General features: G+C 40.2%; 1 protein-coding gene across 30 annotated transcripts in view; it reads left to right on the forward strand.

The window, feature by feature from the left end:
- LOC121572096 (receptor-type tyrosine-protein phosphatase delta-like) overlaps positions 1-25,124 on the forward strand; it is a 668,511-nt gene that overhangs the window by 440,186 nt on the left and 203,201 nt on the right. Inside the window, exon 1 of one of the 30 annotated variants that reach the window (XM_045221720.1) lies at positions 22,588-22,971. The exons of the other annotated variants lie outside the window; for them this stretch is intronic. The gene's annotated coding sequence lies outside the window, so the exon portion shown is untranslated. Of the gene's footprint in view, positions 1-22,587; positions 22,972-25,124 lie in introns of those variants that run through there. 30 annotated transcript variants of the gene reach the window in all.

Raw genomic sequence — 25,124 nt, forward strand, 5'->3', positions numbered from 1 at the left:
GTCTTCACACATTGCAGTAAAACAGAAACATGAACGATCCCAGAAATATGCCAAGTGTTTCCACTTTACCCCAGGTACCCTCAAATACCATCTTGTATATAACAGAGCCCTATAGTGTGCTGGTTGTCAAGCCTCTAAAACATCACAGTTGTATCTTAATACAGTGCAGGAAGAATCCTACAGTATCTGTCAAACAACAGCTGGCACCAGCAACGTGGTTCGGAGGCTGCAGACAAATTAATCATTTAAATCTAGACACTGACAGTACTTTAGCAAGCTGTGTTTCATAAGAGTCTGTCTCTTGTTACGTGTCTCATTTGGATGGTAGAGGTATCATCTCTGTGGTGGCAAACAAACTGGTAAGGTTGAAGGATGATTTCATGGAAAAAGACAAGCTGTTGTGAGTGGAATAGATGCATTCTTACCCAAAACTATTTTTCAGACTTTTGATGAATGAATGGTGCCACTTAAGATAATGGCTACCAACAAAATGCAATGCTTCTGATACGTTCATGATATACGCTTAATAAGCGTACCTGTAGTAACCATAGTGAAAGTAACCATGCATTAATATACCACCAGTGTGTGTTGTTTTAACATGAATACATTTACAGCTTTACTGCATTATATAGGATACATGACGTGTCATGAATGCTTATAACAAGCTTTGGAAACACACAATCAGTATAATTAAGGACTTATTCACAGACTGTTACACAAAAAAGTGTCACCCAATCAACAAGTCTGACAATCTACATCATCAATCAATCACTCTAACCGGCCTGGTTCGATTTCAACTAAACACACCTCCTTTTCTCCGTCTCCCTTATGCCCTTTGAAAAATGGTAGCCAGTGATTAGTGATCGCTATAGCGAGGAGACTGACCCTTCCTCCTTCCTTTCCTGCGTCGGACCTTCTCATATCCTAAAGCCCAGCACTGGGGGCGGAGCTTGTCAGCTACAGGGGATCAGGCAATCTCTTCTACTTCAGACCGGGAGTCCATTGTGTCCGACTGCTGTCTCTGGATAATCTGTGTGGCTAGTTGACAGATATGCCGTGGACACACACTCTCACACAGATCTACTGGGGTCAAGCACGATAACAGGATTACAGGGAGAGATGGAGGTCCGGGTCTAGGGCTTGTTAAAGAAAAGGAGAGAGGGGAAGGAGAGGATAGAAGCAGAGGGGATAAAAGAGAGAAGGATATTAGGTGTGATTGAGCGCTTGTCGGGGGGTTTTGGCCAAAGAGTTGAGCTGGAGATGAAGATGAGGGAGGAGATAGGGTGTCGGGACACACACACAGACACACACACAGACACATGCTCAAACACAACAATCACAGACACCATTCCCTTCAACTACCTTATAAAGTTAATTAAATATACCATCAAATTAAATGTCCAATCAAACAGCATTGCACATACACTACCGGTCCAAGGTTTTAGAACACCTACTCATTCAAGGGTTTTTCTTAATTTTTACTATTTTCTACATTGTAGAATAGTAGTGAAGACATTTAACTATGAAATAACACATATGGAATCATGTAGTCACCAAAAAAGTGTTAAACAAATCAAAATATATTTTATATTTGAGATTCTTCAAATAGCCACCCTTTTCCTTGATGACATCTTTGCACACTCTTTGCATTCTCTCAACCAGCTTCATGAGGTAGTCACCTGGAATGTATTTCAATTAACATGTGTGCCTTTTTAAAAGTTAATTTGTGGAATTTATTTCCTTCTTAATGCGTTTGAGCCAATCAGTTGTGTTGTAACAAGGTAGTGGGGGTATACAGAATATATCCCTATTTGGTAAAAGACCAAGTCCATTTTATGGCAAGAACAACTCAAATAAGCAAAGAGAAACGACAGCATCATTACTTTAAGACATGAAGGTCAGTCAATTCAGATTTTATTTTTCTACAAAGTAGAAAATAGTAAAAAATAAGAAAAACCCTTCAATGAGTAAGTGTTCTAAAACGTTTGACCAGTAGTGTAGGTCAACCTACAATGGCAGACTGTGAAAACATCAGACAGTCATTTAGTCCAGCCATTATGCTATACTCCCTTGTTTGTTTTTTTGTGACAAAACTCGTTTTGTCGTTTGTCTTTTTCAAATAAATGCATATAAAGATAACCCCATCCACCCACCCGTATCCTCCCGCCCCACACGGAAACTATACTCCCTTTGTTGATAACAGACCTTGGTTCAAATACTATTCGAAATCTTTCAATTACTTGTAGTGTTTGTTCTAATCTTTCTGGATTGACAGATTGGTGGATTTGCATTTTTTAAATATATATTCTATTTCTTTCATTGCGCGAGGCAAGCTCAATCAAGGCCAGATAAAGTATTTGACCGCAGGTCTTGTTGGTAGTGATTTATCAGTCTGTTGTTCAGTCTGCTTTATACTACGACAGACATGAGAGACAGAGAGAGACAGAGAGAGAGAGAGAGACAGAGAGAGAGACAGAGACAGAGAGAGAGACAGAGACAGAGAGAGAGAGAGAGAGAGAGAGAGAGAGAGAGACAGAGAGAGAGACAGAGACAGAGAGAGAGACAGAGACAGAGAGAGACACAGCGAGAGAGACAGAGAGAGAAGGTGAGAGGTCAAGCTGAACTCTAAGAGGCCGTGATGCACATACAGAGACCCTTGGAGGCAGTGTGGTAGGCAGTGACACTGAGCTAATGCCTTGTCACACAGGCTGTCAGCAGATTAGCCAGTGGATTACACCACAGCCATTAGATGTGCATGGAGCGAAAGGGCACAAACACAGGAGAGGAGAAGAGAGGGAATGGGGGAGAGAATAGGAGGGTGGCAAGAGAGTGGAGAGGAGCGAGGGCAGGAAAAAAGGGAATGGAGGAGAGAGAAATGTGGAAAAGAGAGTGTAGGAAAAGAGAGGAGGGGAGAGGTGAGGCAGTAAGGAGAAGAAGAGACGATGATATGGGGAGGAAGTAGTTTGGAGAAGAGTGAGAATAGAGCAACATGAAAAGTGAAGTGGAGAGAATAGAAAAGGAAAAACTGATAAGGTAGAGGATGGAGGGAGATGGAGACCAGGAAGAAAATGCTGAGAAGAGGAGGGGTGGAAAGTGGCTCAAAAATAGGAGGAGAGGATGGGAGGGGAACAGAGGACAAGAGGGGCGAGGAGGAGGAGAGAAGTGGAAAAGAGAGTGCATGCAAAATTGCACCGAGAGAAAGGGTGGAGAGGAGAGAAGAGGGATGGAAATGAGGGGAAGATTAGAAGAGGAAGAGAGGAAAGAGAGAGAGGGTAGCATGTGAAGCAGAGGGGAGGAGACGATTTAAAAGTAGAAGAGAGAAACACACATGGTGAATAGAGATGTAAAACATTGAGACTAACTGATGTTGACCAGATGGAAAATAGAAAGAGAAGTGGGGTGTTAAAAAGAAAAGAAAAGGTAAAGATATAGGACCAGGAAATACAATAGAAATAAGTAGATTCAACCAGTTGACATAGAGAACTGCCCATCTTCTACTATGTTCATCCATCAAGTCAGTCCAGATTAAATCCATAGATGTTTGCTTAATGCACTCATTCAGCAAAAGTGAGATGCACTGTGAAAAAGATGAACTAGTGTGGTAGCTAGATAATCTGAAAGAAAGGTTTACAATTTAGAACTTTTCATTGATGGTTGTATTAGTAAGGCTATAATTGGGTGAACTTAAGTGCTTATGTCAGTTGTTATGACATTCTATGATAGGTTTATGAAGGTCTTATGACATAAGATCATTGGTAGCAATACCTCTCAGTAGTTGACCAGAGAACCCATGCAAAGATAATTTAAAAAAGTATTAAAATAGAACATTTAAAGGACATACCCATGCTCACATCAAGTGTCACAAAGATTTATAACACCTATCAAAAAACGTATTCCCACTTTGCCTCCATTCCAATTAGACGAGATTGATAATCTACATTAGACGAGATTGATAATCTACATCTCCAATCCTCAACACTCGGCTGCAATCAGTCTCCGGTTGCATGTGAAGAGGTGTCAGCCATCTCAGCTGGTGTTTTGCTTGAGATAATCGACTTGCCATCCCCACCACAATACCCCACTCCACCAATCTAATGAGCTGTAATTGCCCGTGTGGGCTTCTTTGGGACCCATATTTATCTAAGAATAAGAGAAAATATGCCAGGTTAACTAGGGCTAATGGGAATTTCTGATGTGCATTGTGAGTGGCGATTGTTTTCCGAAATGTCTCACATATCATGGCATATATGTATTTGAGCTGCAATACAGACTGAATGGCATACAGTGTGTTAATGCTCAACACAGAGAATCCATGCAGACACATGGATTTAGTGTCTCAAACATTGTGTGTGTGTTTGTGTGCTTGTATGGGTGTGTGTGTGTGTGTGTGTGTGTGTGTGTGTGTGTGTGTGTGTGTGTGTGTGTGTTTCTGTGCATGTGTGTGTATGTGTGTGTGTGTTTCTGTGCTTGTATGCATATATGCAGCTAGGCTGCTGGTGGCGTTAGCTCTGGCTGTGAGTTTCAGGAGTAGCTAGCCTCGTCTGATATGCAGCTACGGTAATATACTAACTAACTAACTAACTAGGAAAATAGGGTAATTAAGCATGTCCAAATGTAGCACAGTAACAGGACAAAAAAAGATGTCCACAGCCAGCCAACCCACTAGTCAGCATGGGGATGCAGTTGTTCTGACACTGTGTGGACCCGTCACCCAGAACACACATCCCACCCCTCATGTCTCATGTCAGTATGAAAAATGTATGCACTCACTAACTGTAAGTCGCTCTGGATAAGAGCGTCTGCTAAATGACTAAAATGTAAATGTAAATATGTGTGTGTAGTGTGACAGGAAAGCTTATGCCGTTCAGGGCACATTTGCTGGTTGAGTGATTTGAATGTGTGCTCCTCCATTGGAATGAGCTGAGTCTTAGGAAAGCCATGGTGGGTGGGGGGTCTAGATGTGTTAACCCCCAGTGTTATTTAGACAGTTATTGTGATAAGCACCACACACACACACACACACACACACACACACGGACGAACACACACAATCACACAAACATGCATATGCATACACACACGCCCACACAAGCGCATAAACACACACACGCACTCATGTAGCATCCACACAGTCACATGAAGCACATGCACAAGGTGGAAATTGACAACCTATAAAACGAATTCTAACACTCTAAACACCTTTTTCCTCTTTTAAAAGCCTCCACACTCAGATTACCCAGATTAAAGTTAGGTATGCACTGAATTAGCCAGTGAGAAAACTCAATTTCCTTTGCGATTTCACAAGCGTTTAATTTGAAACAATTAAGATATTATAGGCGCCAGGGATACACTAAACCGAAAGGCAGCTGGGAGCAATCCCATAAACCCTTCGGCCCGTGAACGAGTCACCTCGCCTTTCTCTCTCTCGGCTCGCCTCCCTTGCACTCCTCCTCTCCCTCACCACTGGCCTTCCTCTTCTCTATCTCTAATTGCCTCCCCTCATGTTCCTCCTCTCTCTCTCCTGCTTGCCTCCCGTCTCTCTCTCTCCACTCGCCTCCTCTCACGTTCCTCCTCTGTCTCTCTATCTCTACTTGCCTCACCTGGCGTTCTTCCTCTCTCTCTCTCCACTTGCCTCCCCTCCCGTTCCTCCTCTCTCTCTCCGCTTGCCTCTCCACCCGTTCCTCCTCTCTCTCCACCTGCCTCCCCTCGCGTTCCTCCTCTCCCACTCCGCTTTCTTGAAGTGACGCCTGACTTAGGTAGCATTCAGCCTCGCCAACACAAATAAATGTACTTAGCCTCCCCTGAGCTTCTACAAGCTCTCCTACAGTACCTTCACCAATCACTCAAGTGCCTATCAAATGGATCAGTTGGCTGCCTATCTGAAGGCCTAATTGTGTCAAGATGGTGAAAGGAGGAAGTGAGGACTTAGGATGTTTACTTCGTGCAAAGACAATTTCCATTACAACTTGTATGATGTATGGATGGATTAATAATTTGCATGTGTGTTGTTTATTACAGTATGGAAGAGAAAGAGATGGAAAGTGAGGGAGAGCGAAAGGGAGATTCAAACTATAGGGGGCAGTAAACAGTAAGAGGTTTGTACATTGTCATAGGGACAATTAATTAAAAATAATCATAATACATGGGACTTATATAGCGCTTTTCTAGAACCCAAAGTCGCTTTACGCTTTAAGTGTAAAACAAATATATATATAAAAAGATTGGATATTTTTTACAGGGGTTGATACATATTTTGTTATAGGAAATTGGAACCTATTTGCTATACTGAGTGTACAAAACATTAATAACACCTGCTCTTTCCATGACATAGACTGACCAGGTGAATTCAGGTAAAAACTATGATCCCTTATTGATGTCACTTGTTAAATCCACTTAAATCAGTGTAGATGAACGGGAGGAGACAGGTTAAAGAAGGTGTAGTGCCTAAAAGAAACACTTTTGCTGGTCCATGCTTGTGATGATAAAGGAATCCGCCGACACTGTACTCTGTTTTCAAAGGTTTATTATAACAAAGGTTCCAGCATCAGAATTTGACAGATTCTGCAGATATCTGTGAGACAGCACAGCCAATCAGTATTTTGCTGTTCTCCCTTCTATTGTTCAAGACATGGTTTTATATCGTACATGGCCAGAGCATGGCGTGATTCTAACATCCAATCCCTGGCCATTACATATCCTCTTTTCCAGGAATTTAGTAATGCTTTCCAGATGTTTCCAGCACAGTAGAGTACACCATTTTGCCACATCAGCAAAATCTTAGGGCCAAGTTCCCTCTATCACACTTTCTGCAACAATCAGCATTTCTAGACTGTTTAAGATACTACATATTCCCCCCTTCGAGACTAATTAAGTCTCGAAAACAAAAAGAATAGGATTATGACAAATAACAATTCTTGCTCTTGAGTAACTTTAACAATAAACCAAAATTAATGGAGATTAAACACATGTTTATATAGACACATTTTTGTATGTAGTGTAAATACATTATTATGGAGTGTAAATAAATTGTCATGGAGTGTAAGTAAATTGTCATGGAGTGTAAATAAATTGTCATGGAGTGTAAATAAATTGTCATGGAGTGTAAGTAAATTGTCATGGAGTGTAAATAAATTGTCATGGAGTGTAAGTAAATTGTCATGGAGTGTAAATAAATTGTCATGGAGTGTAAGAGCGAAAAACCTGTCTGGCAGCTTTCATTCCAAATATCCATCAGTCAGTCAAGACAGGAAAATTCTCTCACGGCCCCTCTGCCCTAGGCGACCACCTAAGTACTCCAGATCAATTCACACATCTTCATGAATACATTTTAAGCTATGATGCAATTGAATACATATGAAAACCCCAGCAAACAAAATACAATCAAAATGTCCACATTCAGGCTGGTCGACCCATCGGACCCTCCTGTGGATTCTCTCTGTCCTTGCCTAGACCCCATATCCCTAAACTTCAACGAAATAAACAAAAACATCTGAGGTCCCCACATGTACCCAACACAGAAAACATAATTCTTCAAAAATTAATACAGAAAGAATATAACACTGGAATGTAGTCCACAACACTTCATTTCCTCCACAGTGTCGTCTTTCAATGCGACGTTGATGATGGAATCGGAACATTTCCACTCCTTCCTTGTTCCACTTCCTCCAGTCCATTCATATTGTCCATGTTTGAGTATTTGAGTCCCTCTACATATTCCCCCATATGCTTCTGGAAGAAAAGAAAATACCAAACAGTATCTTTTGCAAAACAACATATGCAAATTAAAACATCAATGTCAACAATAATATAAGAATTCCAAAAATGATATGAATTCCATTTCCCCCCTTTGATTCATCACAATAATATAATCATCCCACAATTAGATATTCCAAATTTCCTAGAGTTATTTCAACCCTAGTTTTCATAACATTTTAGTCTGACTTTTTCCAATTTTTTCTTTCTCTAATTTTTCAAAAACCATTTCACTGATTTATTCACAAAACTCTTTCCCATTTTCTGAGTATATTAAATCGGGAAATTCCCACCTGCTGATGACTTCTTTACACAATAACTCTGCAACCGACTGAGCATGTTTTAGCTTAGTTGAACATCTTATGCACCACTTGGTATATGAATGTAACCAAGAATAACAGTCACACATTATTTTTCAGACAGATTATGCACCTACCTATGACATAGTCAATCTATTCAAGAAAATATGGTTCCCAAAAACTCTACTCCTTTATGATCTTTATCCTAATCTCCCCTTTTACAACATTAGCTAACCCATAGCTTCCTAAATCATCATGGTTTCTCCAAAACAATAATTGAGTGCTACTCTAACGATTTTTTCTATTGTCTTCAAAACACTTGCTTTCGAAAGTCCTTCAATTTATGGTTCAATCCCTTGACTTGCTTCATCTTTCAATGGATACTGATTCTTCCAAGGAGGTCTTCCTCCTCAACTTTCACCTCAATTGGGCTGATTTCACAAATCCAATATCAGTACTACTTTGATATCACAAACGTTCTTGAACTTTTTTTTTTTTTTTTTTTCAACATCTCTTCTTCCATAGATTCTCAATCCATCTTCACACTTCAAACACATTCATTTATCTTCCGTATAGCTTATGACTCTCCTTGTCCTTGAGCCAAAATCATCATTTTCAGAAATCGCTGATTTTCACTCCTCCAAATCCTTCTCATAATTAGTTGATTTGACATAGTGAGATGTGTAACCTCTTCAGGCTGAACACAGATAAAAGCCTTTCTGCTATCCATCATTACTTCCCATAGTCCATTGTTTATTTTCACTTCCATTGTTGGATCTTTTTCTCTTCTTCTCTAATCGGTGCTATCAGTTGAAACTCCTCCTTTCGGATCTTCTGGGCACCTCTAGAATTCTTGCTCCTTTCCTCTAAAGGGTTCACCTGTCCTCCAGATGATCTTCACTTGCTCCTGTATCTTCCTCTGAAATTATTTCTTTCCAGAAACTATCTATGGATATGAAACAACTTGTACCACTAGTTGTGGCTGGTACAGTTGCATTTGACCTTGTTCAGTTGAAACTGTAGCAGTGATTGTTGATTTGGTTCACACTGATTCTGCATAACCAAAGCTTCTCTTCTCCTTCTTCTTCTCAACCAGTTGTATTTGATTGAGTTTTCTGAGAGTTTCTTGGTCCTGTTCTTTCTGGTTGTGTTCCTTTTTCCGGTACAGATCCACTTGATGGGCTATATGATCTGTATAGACACCTTTTGTCATGCTCCCAAGTCCAACCACTTCTGCCAGTTTGCTCCTTACCGGTAAGGGCAGTCCCATCTGTAGTTTAGCTCTCAAGATTGACTGCTCAATTTGACTCACATCTGGATCATTTCCGGTAATATTTCTCCACACTTGATGAACTCTTGACACGTAGGCTCTTGGATTTTCTTGTTGTCCTAGTGGGTCAATCAGAATGTTGTCAGGATGCACATTTGTTGGAAACGTATCCTTCAGTGCTCTCCACAGCCGATTCCTACTTGCAGCCAACAATTCAGGATCGTTCACTGCAGTCCCCACATATCTATGAAGTCCAGCTCTCTGAAAAATTTCTTCCATGCCTGGAATCCCAAGGAGATTAGCCAAAAGTCTCTTGATGTCTCCTATGGCAGACTGTGTTCCCACCGTAATTTCTTCCAACTTTGAAATCCAAGGATATGCTCCATCTTGAAGAGTAGGCAGCTTCTCAAGTATATCTGACATATCGGTATTCTGCAAAGGCTTATATTCTAGGTTTTGTCCTCGAATGATCACCGGCATAATTTTCTTACTAGTGCCATCTTTCCTTGGCCTCAATGTATATCTCTTCTCAGATTTTTGGGATTCTTTTCTCAGCAGCTTCCTTTCCTTCATCTTCAGCTTCTCGAGTCGTTCTTCTAGTTCTTTTACTTCTTCTAAATTATTGGCCTTATGCAGGAATGATACGCATCGGTCTATATCTCTTTGTACTTCTTCTGTGTTAGTCATTGGAGGATAAAATCCTCTTGAATATGAAGCACCTTTAGTCTCCAAATCTTCATCGCTGTCTCCATCTTCATTTTCATCAGGGCTTGAATCGCTTGTATTCTTCTTCTTCCAACTTCCATCACCCCTTCTTTCCGCTCTGGCCAACCTCTGTCTGATGACAGGGTCATATCCACCCATGATCTCTTCTGAATCACTCTGATCATCATCATCATCATCGTCATCATCAAGTTCCATCCTCCTTGATCTCACTCTACCCTTAGTTTCCAGACATCTCGTTGTTTTCCTGCCTTTGGAGTTTGGATTCATCTTTATGGTCGTTTCTGCTTGTCCTCTCTCTATTATTCGTTCATCCTCATCTCTGATGCAATAATCACCTTCCTGAATGATCACTGGAAGCTGAGGATAAACGTCCTTAAACTTGGCTTCTTTCTCATAAGGTGGGGGTGTTTTTGCTGAATCCATATATGAGAAAGGTGTATTGACTTCTGCAATCAGTTTTTCTGTCACCTTCACCTCTTTTGCCATTTTCTCTGTATCTCTGTCTCTCCTGTCTTTTGTATCTTTTATCAGTTTTTGTCCTTCATTTTCAAACAGCTTCAGAACATCCAGCTCTCTTTGTCTTTTTTCTTTGCGAAGTTTTCCCTTCTTCCCCTTCTTTTGTTCTGCCTTATACGTGGATACAAGCACTTGCATTATCTTGATGACGTCTGGATTAAAAGTGCCTTCCAATGGCCATGGTTGTTCAATGTCAGGCCAACGTTTATTCCATTTCTCAGATAGTTTTGCTATACCATTAACTAGAGGATTACTATTCTGTACTACATGAAGAGGAGTAATTGCTTTTGTAGTTTTGATGTCCTTTTTCCCCATTGTAATGACTATGTTATGTGTGTCCCTGTTGTTTCCCTCCTTTTTTTTTTTTTTTTTTTTTTTTTAATTAAAAATATTTAATCAATTAATCCAATCAATCAATTAACCAATCAATCAATCACTAATAAATCAATCAATCAATCGATCACCAATGAAATCAATCAATCAACTAATTAAACCAAATCAATCAATCAATTACCAATCAATCAATCAATGAATCGATTACCAATGAAATCAATCAATCAACTAATTAAACCAAATCAATCAATCAATTAATTAAAAATAAAATCAATCAACCAATTCAATCAATAAATCAATCAATCAATTAATTAATTAAAAATAAAATCAATCAACCAATTCAATCAATAAATCAATCAATCAATTAATCAATTAACCACATCAATCAACCAATTAACTAAATCAATCAATCAATTAATTAATTAACCACATCAATCAACCAATTAACTAAATCAATCAATCAACCAACCAACTAAATCAACCAATTCAATCCATCAATTCAATCAATATATCAATTTGTTTGTGAATTCTATTTTACCAAATTATTGATTGGTGGCAGTCTTACCACATCCGATCAGGAAAGGTAAAGGAAAGTAGTCAACTCCAGAGCAATTAAAAAAATAAAAGATCTGTACCAACTCACAACCCAATTACTTAATAAGTACCTAATTACTTTAATTTTACAGAATAATGTTAATGCTGGATTTCCAAGACAACTCTAATCAAAACAAGTCATTCACGGAAACTGTAATGTGCAATTATCAATTACATAAATTCATCAGTCTGTTGCCAAGCTCTTGCGAAATGGTCACAACATGAAATATTCTATGTAAACACAATGTATCAATTATATCCTGTAAGGGAAAGTAGATTTGTGAATAATGACAGCACTGGCCTTGATTTGGACTGGGTTGCCGTCACTGGTGTCAGTTGATGTCAGCCCCTCCTCTTTCTCCCTCTCTCTCTGTCTCCTCCTTCTCGTCTCTCGTATGACAGAAAGGCAAAAGAACAAAGAAGAGTTTAGTTTATACTTTTTCCACATTCACGCTAAGAAATAAGCAAACAGCTTAACTCAGGAATATTATAAATAGCTCAATAACATTTTATTTTATTCATTTATTTTATTATTATTATTATTAATCCGTCAATATATCTGTCATTCACCAACTCAACCGATTATCAACCAAACAGTTTTACAGTCAAGCAATAGTTAATTCAAGAGAAGATTTCACTTGTGTGCAAAATTCCCCCTCCCGTTTTGTTTTTGTCTGCACTGAAAACGGACTCTCCCGTTCTCTCTCCAGTTCAGTGCAGGGGAGTGGCTAACTCATGAATCCTACGCGTGCGCAGTTCAGTCACCGATGTGATTTCAGAGTGGAAGGAGCGGACAGAGCAGACTGTTGCTCCGTTCTCTCCTCCCATAGACAATAACACTTAAGACTTTAACAGAGCTCACAAACTGAACACATAGAACATACAGAACACAGAACACAAACCCACTACCAAGCTTGTTATCTTTCACTTATCTGCAGATTTATAGTTATGCTGTTATCAATTACAAAACATCTCCATACACTCTTAAAAAGTCCTCCCTGTAGGCTCATGATTCGTTAGTAAACGTTCTCTTTTTATAGAGACTCACAAGATCTTTAAACTTATAGTCCTTCCAGGGGGCTCATAGTTTATATAGTTTAAGAATTACAAACGTTCTCACAAACAGAGACTCATAAGATATTTAACCTTAACCGTGTTGTAGGGGTTTTAACTTTTTACTCTAGGGGCTTAACTTTTGAAACCCAAGATACCTAACACATTTATTTACAAGAGACTAAAAACTCTGCTCAAAACCTTAGTCGACACACATCTGGAAGTCATCAAGCACGCAGCCAAACTCACTCCGTTTCACCCAAACACACACACACACACACACAGGCTACGTTTCTGTCACATACAGGATCCGTTCGCACAAGGCATGCCTATCGCCGTTTCTTTGTCTTTTAAATTGTTTTGCTAAATTTCTGCTACCTTAAGTTGACGACATTAAATGAGAGGCGACATTGGATATACAATTCGTCAACTATATTCCAAGAGGTTACATACAATTTAATATATGTCGTACAAACTCACTGTTCCCAGAACAGACCAGAGAGTCAATCTAACAACTCCCCTGGTTTTACGGCCATCATATGGATGCCTTGGTCTCACAAGGGCTTCCTTAAATTAACGGCGCCCTAAAAGTATACTGTTGACTCATATCACGCGTTATCCTCTAAGCCTTTCATTGGACACTCCTTTCACTTTTATTCAAGGCAAAATATGTGTGTCCAAATCGGTGTGCCCTACAGACACTCCCCACTGTTTGCGTTGTTCTCAACGCAAACTAATTCAGAAAATTTAGAACGGAACTCCTACCACACAGCAAAAAGAACCAGCAAAATGCACGCATAAGTAATTTAACGGTACATCTCTAACGCACACACTCTCTGGACTCACAAAACGGCCAGCGTCCAATGTAAGGGATTAAACTCACCTTATTTTTGCCGGCTTCTTTGAGCGGTAGTCGTTTTGTAGCCCAGGAATGGAATGCAAAGAAGAGACATAGCACGTCCCAAAGAACAATAAAACAAAAACCTCGTCGCCATTAATGTAGTGCCTAAAAGAAACACTTTTGCTGGTCCATGCTTGTGATGATAAAGGAATCCGCCGACACTGTACTCTGTTTTCAAAGGTTTATTATAACAAAGGTTCCAGCATCAGAATTTGACAGATTCTGCAGATATCTGTGAGACAGCACAGCCAATCAGTATTTTGCTGTTCTCCCTTCTATTGTTCAAGACATGGTTTTATATCGTACATGGCCAGAGCATGGCGTGATTCTAACATCCAATCCCTGGCCATTACATATCCTCTTTTCCAGGAATTTAGTAATGCTTTCCAGATGTTTCCAGCACAGTAGAGTACACCATTTTGCCACATCAGCAAAATCTTAGGGCCAAGTTCCCTCTATCACACTTTCTGCAACAATCAGCATGTCTAGACTGTTTAAGATACTACAAAGGATTTAACACTCAATATCAGGAAGGTGTTCTTAATGTTTTGTACACTCAGTGTATACAGATGTATGATCTTAATTTGATCACTCTTCTGTTGCTGAGAATTTTGCTGCACTTCAGGAAATACAAACTTGTAGTGTATTTGAGGTTTAAAAAGGCTTCTAAGGTTTGTAACTTCCACTTTAAAATGTCAGACCTGAAAAATGTATGAACCCCTACAAAAGGTTTCCATGAATTATAATCTGCATTATAATTCACATTTCTTGTTGCTGCAGGATTATTTTCCTGATGTAGCAAACTGGCTCAAATTAAGATCCTACAGCTGTACAAAGTTCAACCATATTCCTAGTTACAAAACAACATTAATATTTGATTTTTCAACCTTATCAAAATGAGAACGCAGAATGATCATTAACTATTCATTACATAACAATAATCATCTAAATCCATGTATAGCATCGATGACCTTGCACTGTCCCTTACTTCAATGGACATGACACCCTGTTTGTTTGTGCAGAACCCACATCACTCCCCAAACTTCAAACTTCATGTTTACTCTCTCAAACACTCTCCCATCAATCCTCCCTCAATCCCTCTCCCACCACCCCCCTCCATAGAGGGGCATCGAAGGTGTGAAATTGATATAGTGGCGCTGGTGATATTGGGGAGTCTGACGGTAGGCTCTCCACTTTGTGCGGGGGGGTGACGGATCGGGCCGGCGAAAGCGTCGTTTCATGGACACTGAACTGTAAAATGGAGGACCCGGGCAGACACAATGTCCGTGATCAATAGGCCACGCCAGGAGAGTTGGTAAATGCCTGTTGCCGCACGGTGAGAGGTGAGAGCCTGGCTATGTCCACACACAGAGAGAGAGAGAGAGAGAGAGAGCATGGGAGGGTCACATCGTGACAGAGTCAGCTTTCAGGAGGGGAGGGGAATGGGTAGAGAGGGAGAGAGTAGAGTGGAGGAGTGGAGAGAGAGGGGTAGAGATAGAGAGAAGGTATAGGAGAGAGAAAAGGGGGAGTGATGGAGAGAGGGAGTGAGTCTGAGAAGTTAGCAAGAGGCACGAGTAGAGAAGGAGAGAGGAGATAAGAGAGCTGGGGAGAGAGAGAGAGGAAGAGACAGGCAGGGGAAGATAGAGATGGAAAGAGAAAAGGTAAGTAAGAGTGATGGGTGGAGATTGACGATGAGTGTGGGAAAGATCTGAGTTGGAGAGGAAGTGAGTGACTGAAAGAGTGCAAAAGACAAAGGACGATATAAGTAGATTGAATAGTGTCATAATTATGCTGTAGAACCTCCATAGGCCCAGCCTACACATAGCCCTTCACCAGACACTCCACCACACCACTCTCTCCTTCATCTCCTCTCTCATCCACTCCCCTATTCCCATCACCCTCTCTGTTCCAATCCCGTCATCACAGAGTTTGTGTGCCGACCTGTCATGCACTCCGTGTGCTGGCATGAATCCACAGGCACACACACATCCTGACACAGCCTTACACACCCACACAGAAGAATATTGTCACACACACACACACAGACCGTGACAAAGCCTCACACACACACACAAACACACACACATCCATACCACCACATCAACCAATGCAGATCTGCACCGTATCCCCAGTCCGCTGAATCCTTTCTTGGGACTTGGTTCTCTCTCTCTCTCCGTAGTCTCTCTCCCTCTCCTGTCAAAGAGAAGACAATATTCTTCAGCAGACAGGAACTGTCAGAACACTCAGACTGCACGGCCGCTGCAAGCCACGCTTCCACATTAACCCAATTCAGCTCTAATGGAATCTGATTGCCTTTCAAGCCCATCACAAGACATCCTGAATCCACATTAAGCCCGAACAGAGCTCGGAGCTCTTTCAGCGCCTTTCGCGATCGCGAAGTGTGATGGATCTTTTGTAATAAAGCATTGTCTAATAATGATGACTCTGCATACTTTACTGTAAGGAGCAGGTTGCTGACTATGACCATATGCCTTTGACAAAAATAGGTCACTGCGAATGCATTGCTGGAGAAGATTAGTTGTTACTCACATGTCAAGGTAGAATGTGTTAGTAGAACTGAACACAACCAAGTTCATATACAGTAGAACTAGGGCAGCTGAAAACATAAATTTCTATCTGGTTCAAATTCAGTACAGATTTGTTCCAATACAGTTGGGGGCATAGCTATAAAAAGTAAAACAATATTACTGATTGTGTCAGATTTAACGATAGGGCTGCTTGGCTTCAAGTCAATATATCAACTTCAGAACTCAACCCAAATTAAATGTAATCATTGCAATCCATATTTTTCGAGTTTCGAGGGCAAACTTAGCAACAGCTCCAAACAAAGTCTCATAACCCTCTTCTTTGTATTTTTGGTATCATGAACTCAGCAACCATTAAGTGATCCAATCTCGACAAACTGTTCATTGACCATTAAGTAAGACTATACGCTTCACCATCCATCAACGCTGACACATTCTGAGACATTCTGAGAGAGACATATTGGGTATCTTGGCTGAGATTCACACTGGGGTTTTGTTGGGTGATTGGTGTACGTTGTCATGCCTTTGGGGTGTTGTCTGTAATTTCACCTTGGTGGTTGGTTGTCACCTTCGGCATTTAGCTGAATTGTTGTGCTTGGCCATTTACAAGTCAATCTCGTCCGTCGTCTCGACACGTCGGATTACATTTATCCGCTTAGGAGATTGTTATCCGAAGAGTGAGAGGCAATAGCTTGATGGGAGGGAATTCATTTTACGATGACTGGTTTACTTGATTGGAATGGGGAGGGTTTTAACGGCGCATTGTGGTGAGGGTGGATCAACTCTAAGGAATTGAATGAAAGTTGTTTTTGGTGGGGATACAAGTTCTGTTGCTCTACCCCTGGGTTATAGACAGTGTTGTCCCCCGAGATGCACAAACAGAGAGTAATGACGAGACTTACTGTAGGCTCATCTATAAAGGCACGCACCTTGGCAAGGATACACAGGCCTGGCCTGTAACTTAGGGTTCTGTATAAGGATGGGGAAAAAATGCAACTATTGGATATTCTTGCATGGTCTCACTATATGACGTCTGTTAGAACTCCCTGTTAGGCCTACTGTATATAGGTATTGATTCGCCCATAATACAGATATTAGAAGATCATTCAGGGGTTGTGTCAATCCATTTTAACTCAATCGATTCTGGTAATTAATTGGAAATTCTACTCATAAATTGGACCAAAAATACTCATTGAGAAATAATGGACAATTCATTCCTACTGTACATGATTAATTGATCCAAAGCCTGATTAAATGCCCAATCGTAATACAACTAAATACAGTATGTGCTGGTGTGCCTTTGTTGAAACTCCATGATTGTATCGCTGAGTAGCTCCTTTAACTCTCTATCTAACTCGTGTAACAAGGAAATCGATTTGGTATCCAACTTTTTTCTGCGCTAGACAATGTGAACTCACACAACAACAAATTGGAGCTTTAAGAGGTAGTTTATCCTTGCTGAGATAAACACTACCCCAGTAAAGGAGAAGTCTTGTCCAAGTCTTAACATTGATTTGCGGCATGACAGCTGTCATATAGTCTGGTTCATGGCTCAGAGAGAGACCACTGTGGTAGGAGGCTGGTGCCATGCAAGCCCCAGATTGACTTGTACCCTCTGATAAAGTGGCTGTCATTCAGTACATTCTATCCCCACTGTCTCTAAGCCCATTATTTAGCAAGCACCAAAATGACAGTAACACTGTTTCAACCAATGAGTTACAGCTGTTCATTAATGACAATTAACTGTCTATATATTATGTATGAACTGTTGCAACCCCCTGAACGGATACATAATTGAAAAGTGTTGCCAATATGAATACGTCATTTGGATTAATAAAATCAACAAAACTATAATATATTTGCTGTGTAAAAAAAATAAAAAATAATCATGACTACCAGTTCAGATCATCCTTATGTTCAATTGTAGGTAATCAAAGGCACCAATTGGCATTATAGGACTTGATGATGTATCCAATAATGCATATCAAAGGCACCTCCCATAAATGATGATATTCAAAAGCTTGTCAGTGTTTTTGTGATTAGTCATGGTCTCCAAAGATCTACTGAACCACGGTGGGGTTGAAAGGTTGACACTGATCTCTTTGTTGCTGTTGTAGCACTGTTTGTCTAAATAACCTGGTTCAAGCATTCATGACATTACCCTGAAGATACTTTTGATGGCGCCAGAGAAGATGGCTGTCGTTTTACAGCCCTCTAACCAATTGTAATATTATGTGTATTTTTTTGCGTTATTTATAATTTATTCTGTACATAATGTTTCTGCCATCCTCTCTTATAACCAAAAAGAGCTTCTGGATATCAGGACAGCGATTACTCACCTCGTATTGGACAAATATTTTTTCTTCAACGAGTCGGACGCGAAGGATATCCTACAGACACCCGACAAGGCCCAAATCCCCATCATTCGCAGGAGAAAGAGACGGAGATATCGTGGACGTAGGTCGGGGTGCCTTGTAAGGATCCGACGGAGAGCGAGTAAACTGCCTCTTCCATCAATCCTATTAGCCAATGTTCAATCATTTGAAAATAAATTAGATTACCTAATATTACGGTTATCCTACCAACGGGACATTAAAAACTGTAATATGTTATGTTTCACCGAGTCGTGGCTGAACGACGACATGGACAACATACAGCTGACGGGTACATTACTGGGAGTTTATATATAGAGTGTGCGGCTCTCTTGATTTATTTTTGTTGCTGTTGTTGTTGTTAACATACAGCATGTGGTGGTGACTCCATAGTGGGTGGAGGGGTTTCCCACTTTATATACAGTAATGTAGGTACAATACATGTTGATAGAACATGGCACTTACAACGCCAGCGTTGTGGGTTCAATTCCCACAGGGGACAAATACAAAACATAACTACTGTAAGTCGCTGTGGATATCAGCGTCTGCTAAATGACTAAAACTTGTTAAAAAATGATGAGTACATAGGATGTATATAGCATCAGAATAATACATATAGGCACACTATTGAGTTAATGTTAATGTCCTTGTAACATTGTTCAGCTTATGATATTCACCATCTGCTCCAGATGTGGTGTCACCCTAGGAACTTCAACGTTCACTACATCGCCAGACGTAATAGGGAACATACTTGACTTCTCTCGTTCAAAAGGAGAGAAATACTGTATCACAGCCAAGCATCTGGATTGCCTTGGTCTTGAATCCATCTTATTGAAGGACAGTTGGTTTATGGACTCTCACCGTCTAGTCCTACATGACAAAGTTCACCCATTATAGGTAATGAGTTATCTTGATAAATCCCACCCTTGCCCTCATTTATCAACAATATCCTGCCGTATTACACCCCTTGACTGTGCCAAGAACAGAAAAAGCACAAGGTTAGACCCAGAACGGGATTGTAAATCTACTAACTAGTCTCATCCAATTATATTCAAAGAGAGAAGGGGCTTGAAAACGGTCGCTGTAGACGTATTGCGTCCATATCTTGTATTGCTGTTATAGCTTGCATTGTACATACAGTGGGGGAAAAAAGTATTTAGTCAGCCACCAATTGTGCAAGTTCTCCCACTTAAAAAGATGAGAGAGGCCTGTAATTTTCATATTAGGTACACGTCAACTATGACAGACATAGAGGCTCCTCTGTCTTCTTTAAGAGGCTCCTCTGTCCTCCACTCATTACCTGTATTAATGGCACCTGTTTGAACTTGTTATCAGTATAAAAGACACCTGTCCACAACCTCAAACAGTCACACTCCAAACTCCACTATGGCCAAGACCAAAGAGCTGTCAAAGGACACCAGAAACAAAATTGTAGACCTGCACCAGGCTGGGAAGACTGAATCTGCAATAGGTAAGCAGTTTGGTTTTAAGAAATCAACTGTGGGAGCAATTATTAGGAAATGGAAGACATACAAGACCACTGATAATCTCCCTCGATCTGGGGCTCCACGCAAGACCTCACCCCGTGGGGTCAAAATGATCACAAGAACGGTGAGCAAAAATCACAGAACCACACGGGGGGACCTAGTGAATGACCTGCAGAGAGCTGGGACCAAAGTAACAAAGCCTACCATCAGTAACACACTACGTCGCCAGGGACTCAAATCCTGCAGTGCCAGACGTGTCCCCCTGCTTAAGCCAGTACATGTCCAGGCCCGTCTGAAGTTTGCTAGAGTGCATTTGGATGATCCAGAAGAGGATTGGGAGAATGTCATATGGTCAGATGAAACCAAAATAGAACTTTTTGGTAAAAACTCAACTCGTCGTGTTTGGAGGACAAAGAATGCTGAGTTGCATCCAAAGAACACCATACCTACTGTGAAGCATGGGGGTGGAAACATCATGCTTTGGGGCTGTTTTTTCTGCAAAGGGACCAGGACGACTGATCCGTGTAAAGGAAAGAATGAATGGGGCCATGTATCGTGAGATTTTGAGTGAAAACCTCCTTCCATCAGCAAGGGCATTGAAGATGAAACGTGGCTGGGTCTTTCAGCATGACAATGATCCCAAACACACCGCCCGGGCAACGAAGGAGTGGCTTCGTAAGAAGCATTTCAAGGTCCTGGAGTGGCCTAGCCAGTCTCCAAATCTCAACCCCATAGAAAATCTTTGGAGGGAGTTGAAAGTCTGTGTTGCCCAGCGACAGCCCCAAAACATCACTGCTCCAGAGGAGATCTGCATGGAGGAATGGGCCAAAATACCAGCAACAGTGTGTGAAAACCTTGTGAAGACTTACAGAAAACGTTTGACCTGTGTCATTGCCAACAAAGGGTATATAACAAAGTATTGAGAAACTTTTGTTATTGACCAAATACTTATTTTCCACAATAATTTGCAAATAAATTCATTAAAAATCCTACAATGTGATTTTCTTTTTTTTTAATCTCATTTTGTCTGTCATAGTTGATGTGTACCTATGATTAAAATTACAGGCCTCTCTCATCTTTTTAAGTGGGAGAACTTGCACAATTGGTGGCTGACTAAATACTTTTTCTCCCCACTGTATGTAGGATCTTAATTTGAGCCAGTTTCCTACAGCAGGAAATTAATCCTTCAGCAACAGGACATTTTAATTACTATGTGGATTATAAATCATGGAAATTTTTATAGGGGTTGATACATTTTTCGTAAGGGAAAATCAAGTCTGAAAAGTGGAAATTACTAACTTCAGAAAATCAACTTTAAAAATCAAATACACTGCATTGCAGGAAAGTTATCCTGCAAAAAGAATGATCAAATGAAGGTCCTACATATGTAACCTACATATGTAATATATCTGATAATGTATACTTGAGTTAGTCTATAGGTTAGTCACTATAGTATGTTTAATTTTAAGTAATGCAGTGTTTGTAGTACATTGCAAGCAATGCCAACAAATGTTCCAAGAAAGGTTTCATGTTATGTGCTGTGGTATCTCAAAGAATGCATACAATACATACTGTACTCTGTAGGCCTAAAAACACAAAAACACATCAAGGACTAATCATTTAATCGTGGCTTTTGCTCTTGTGTTTTTTTCATCAATCATTGGAATGACATTCAAACAATTGTACAACATTGCTTTTGTAGACACAACTTAACTTCACTGTCTGATCAAACCTGTAACATGCTAATTGCTAAATGAGAGAGAGAGAGAGAGAGAGAGAGAGAGAGAGAGAGAGAGAGAGAGAGAGAGAGAGAGAGAGAGAGAGAGAGAGAGAGAGAGAGAGAGAGAGAGAGAGAGAGAGAGAGAGAGAGAGAGAGAGAGAGAGAGAGAGAGACAAAGAAATAGAGAGAGAGAGAGAGAGACAAAGAAAGAGAGAGAGAGAGAGAGAGAGAGAGAGAATGAGTTGGCTGGGAAAGTTGTAACAGCAAGTTTTCTCCAAACACCCTCATTCATCTGTCGCTCTGGGACATTCATTTTCAGCCTCTAAATCAGGGCCCGGCATACACTTTACTTTGTTATGGCTTGGATTACTGCAGAATACAATGCACAAAGATATGACATTAATAATTTTGTTTCAGTCGATATTGGCTTTAGAAAGGTATATTAATAAATAATAGTATTAGGAGTAGCAGTAAATATCACTACTTCTTAAAACAATCATATAGTGATTACTTTATTGATGCTTTAAGGGCAAAAACATTATCAGAACAATTTTTGTAATTGTTCCTCTTGGACATTTTTCAACTGAATGTGGCTTGTGTAAGTAAATGGTGGAATTCCCCAGATAAAACTAAATCCATTCATTAAATCTGAAAGTCCAAAATAGAAATTAAAACAAATGCTCGCTCGCTCTCTCTCTCACTCACTCACTCACTCACTCACTCACTCACTCACTCACTCACTCACTCACTCACACTCACACACACTCACACACACAGTCACACTCACACTCACACTCACACACACACACACACACATTTTCTTCTTCATTTTCACCATCTGAAAACAGTTTACCAACCATTTTACCACGTATGAAAAATGTTTCCCTGAAAACGTGTGATGATGTCCAAACTCAAACATTCCTTTGGTGGACTGAAGGGGAGAAAGTTGAGCTCTGGGAGTTAGTTGATCCTGGTGAGTGACGTCACCTTTCCATTCCCTCTCTGTTTCTGTGCCTGAGTCCGGCAGTCTGTGTGAGTGTAGGCAAGAGAGAACGCGTCCCTGCCGCACCGCACACAGAACTACATAGTGTCGACACATTGAATAATGAAGACCTAACGCACACAGCGACGGGAAGTATACCACATGGTTTCATTGCTGGACATTCTGGTCCATTTGCTCGCTGTGGTGGTTTGCCTCTTGCACTGAGGAACATTCATTCATTCGAGAAAAGAAAACTCTAGGAAGAGGCGAAATTAGAGCGACAGACTGGAAAAGAAGCGTATCTGTAGACGGATTATTTATCGTATACTGCTGTCATTCTGGATTGTAACTCGCGACTATTCTAATAGTTTACAACTGGAGAGACCGAGTTCAAAGACTAAATGCAAAAATGATGTTAAGGTAAGCTTCTACGGAAATGACCATTAAAATTGGAGAATTTGTGGATGTTTGACTTTTCACGCACAGTGTTGGCGGATTGAAGTCGTCGACAAAAGCCTTTAAAATATTGTATGTTGAGATGCGATTGATTTGTTGTATTTGTTTATTGTCAAATATAATGGAGCACCAAACTATGTCTATGCTTAGGGTATAGTGCATTTCGTGAGTTGTAGTTATGGACTAGTTTATGTTGTTTGTGTTATGTATAGAGAATAAAATAATACTGTAGTTTATTGAGATTGAATTTACTCTGAATAGACCTGCCTATTTTGTGAGGGACGCACGAATCTCATTGAATTAAATTAAACATACGTGCACATTTACAACAGGATACAAATAGTTATTTGAATTATGTTTATGACTATTCTAGTATATAAGCGATTTGGGGGATCTGGGTATTCGTTTACTGTATGATAGGCTAATGTAAATTCTACAGCAGGAGGCTGCGGCCTATGATAGGTTACACGAATAAAATAAATAGTACAATAATATCTATTATCGATAGATGTTTGCGTTCATTAAACATTCATAGTCATTTTATTTGCTCCTGATGGTGCTGTTTTAGTAGGCATACGATTAGGTTTCGATAGTGATATTACAGTTTAATTGGAAAACTACGTTTTTCGAAGTTGTGTGGAGTCTACTGTCATGATTTAAAGCCGCATTCCTCGTGCTCGCAAAAGAGACGCGCGCCATATCTATATTGTTGCCTATTTTTGGAACACATTTTTTGTTCTCCACCTACCTAACTAAATTGTCGGCAGGGCGAACTATATCCCAGGGTTTACAGGCATTCAAAATGACACACAAATAAATGCGAAAACGCCTGTCAAAAATCAGGTGAAAGTGAAAAAAAATGATGTGACAGATTTTCCAGTACAATTGCGCACAACACCTGTGCTCACTGAGCGAGTTTAGCCACTAGGGGCCTTCCTAGCCTACTCTACAACTCTACAGTGAGAGCAGAATGCAGAGGTGCAATAATTTATCTAGGACTGTCTGGGAGTGGTCTGAGTGGGGAGGGGAAAAGTGAAAACTAGCTGTTATTGGCAGAGAGGTTTGGAACTCTCTTTCATATTGGTTTATTAACAAATTTACCATCTAGTGATGTCACCAGGCAAGCTCCATCCCATCAAAACAGGCAGAAATTTCAAACAGCTCTTACACTAAAAGGGGATTATCATAATTTTCAAAATGTCACAGTATTATTTCAACCTCATAGTGTGGAAGAATATATAAAACACAGAATAATCACGTTTTTGACTGCAATGGGCCTTTAATATCATAAAAGGTTACCACGGAAACATTTATTTTGATAATAATAAGGTTATAATGCTGTGTGCTGGCCTGCTGCTTATTTGATTAATTGTAGGCCTATTTTGATATTTGAAAGACATCACATTTTGGGTTAATTGCTTGTTTTATATGCAGTATATAATTGTATTCTATTTTCTGTGTTTGAGAAATTTCTAGGACAGAGTGTGCATGCATGAAACACAGTAAATATACATGGCTTGGCGTTTGGTTATCCTACAGTACATTCAGCTGCCTTATAGCTCACTATTGGGAGGTATTGCGTTTGTAGCTCTGGGTGAAATGAAAAGTCAATAAGAGAGGTTGGAGTAGTGAGGTGTTGAAAATGGATTGTAAGTGCTTTGTAATTGTGTGTGTCTGTGCGTCTTTGTGAGTGTCTGTGTGAGTGTGTGGTTGAGCAGTCTTTAGCAGTTTGTAGGCAGTAAGCACTCTGAGAGCTCACCTGTCTTCTATGTTTTACAGTTTCCAGCTCCAACAATTAGCACTTTTTTGACACAACGCTATTAGCACCGGTCGCTACTCGATCGATTTCCAATTTCGCTGTTATGACAGCTGCCCTCAAAAGAGGAGACAAAATGAATATGCGTCAACGTTGAATAGCCTATTCGATTTAAGTGGTTCAACCCAAAGAGAGCTGACGTGAGAGATGAGTTGTGTTGTTTTGAAAGCAGTGCTGAAGCGACCATCTTTTCTGAACCTGTCCTTGGATGCGTGTCCTTGTGAAATCCTTTGAAACAATTCATGGCGTTGTTTGAAGAGCCTTTTCATCATAACTCTCAGAAACCAAGTTTCTATGAGTG

Source organism: Coregonus clupeaformis, chromosome 8 (genome assembly GCF_020615455.1).
Source record: "Coregonus clupeaformis isolate EN_2021a chromosome 8, ASM2061545v1, whole genome shotgun sequence".
Taxonomy (NCBI): Eukaryota; Metazoa; Chordata; class Actinopteri; order Salmoniformes; family Salmonidae; genus Coregonus; species Coregonus clupeaformis.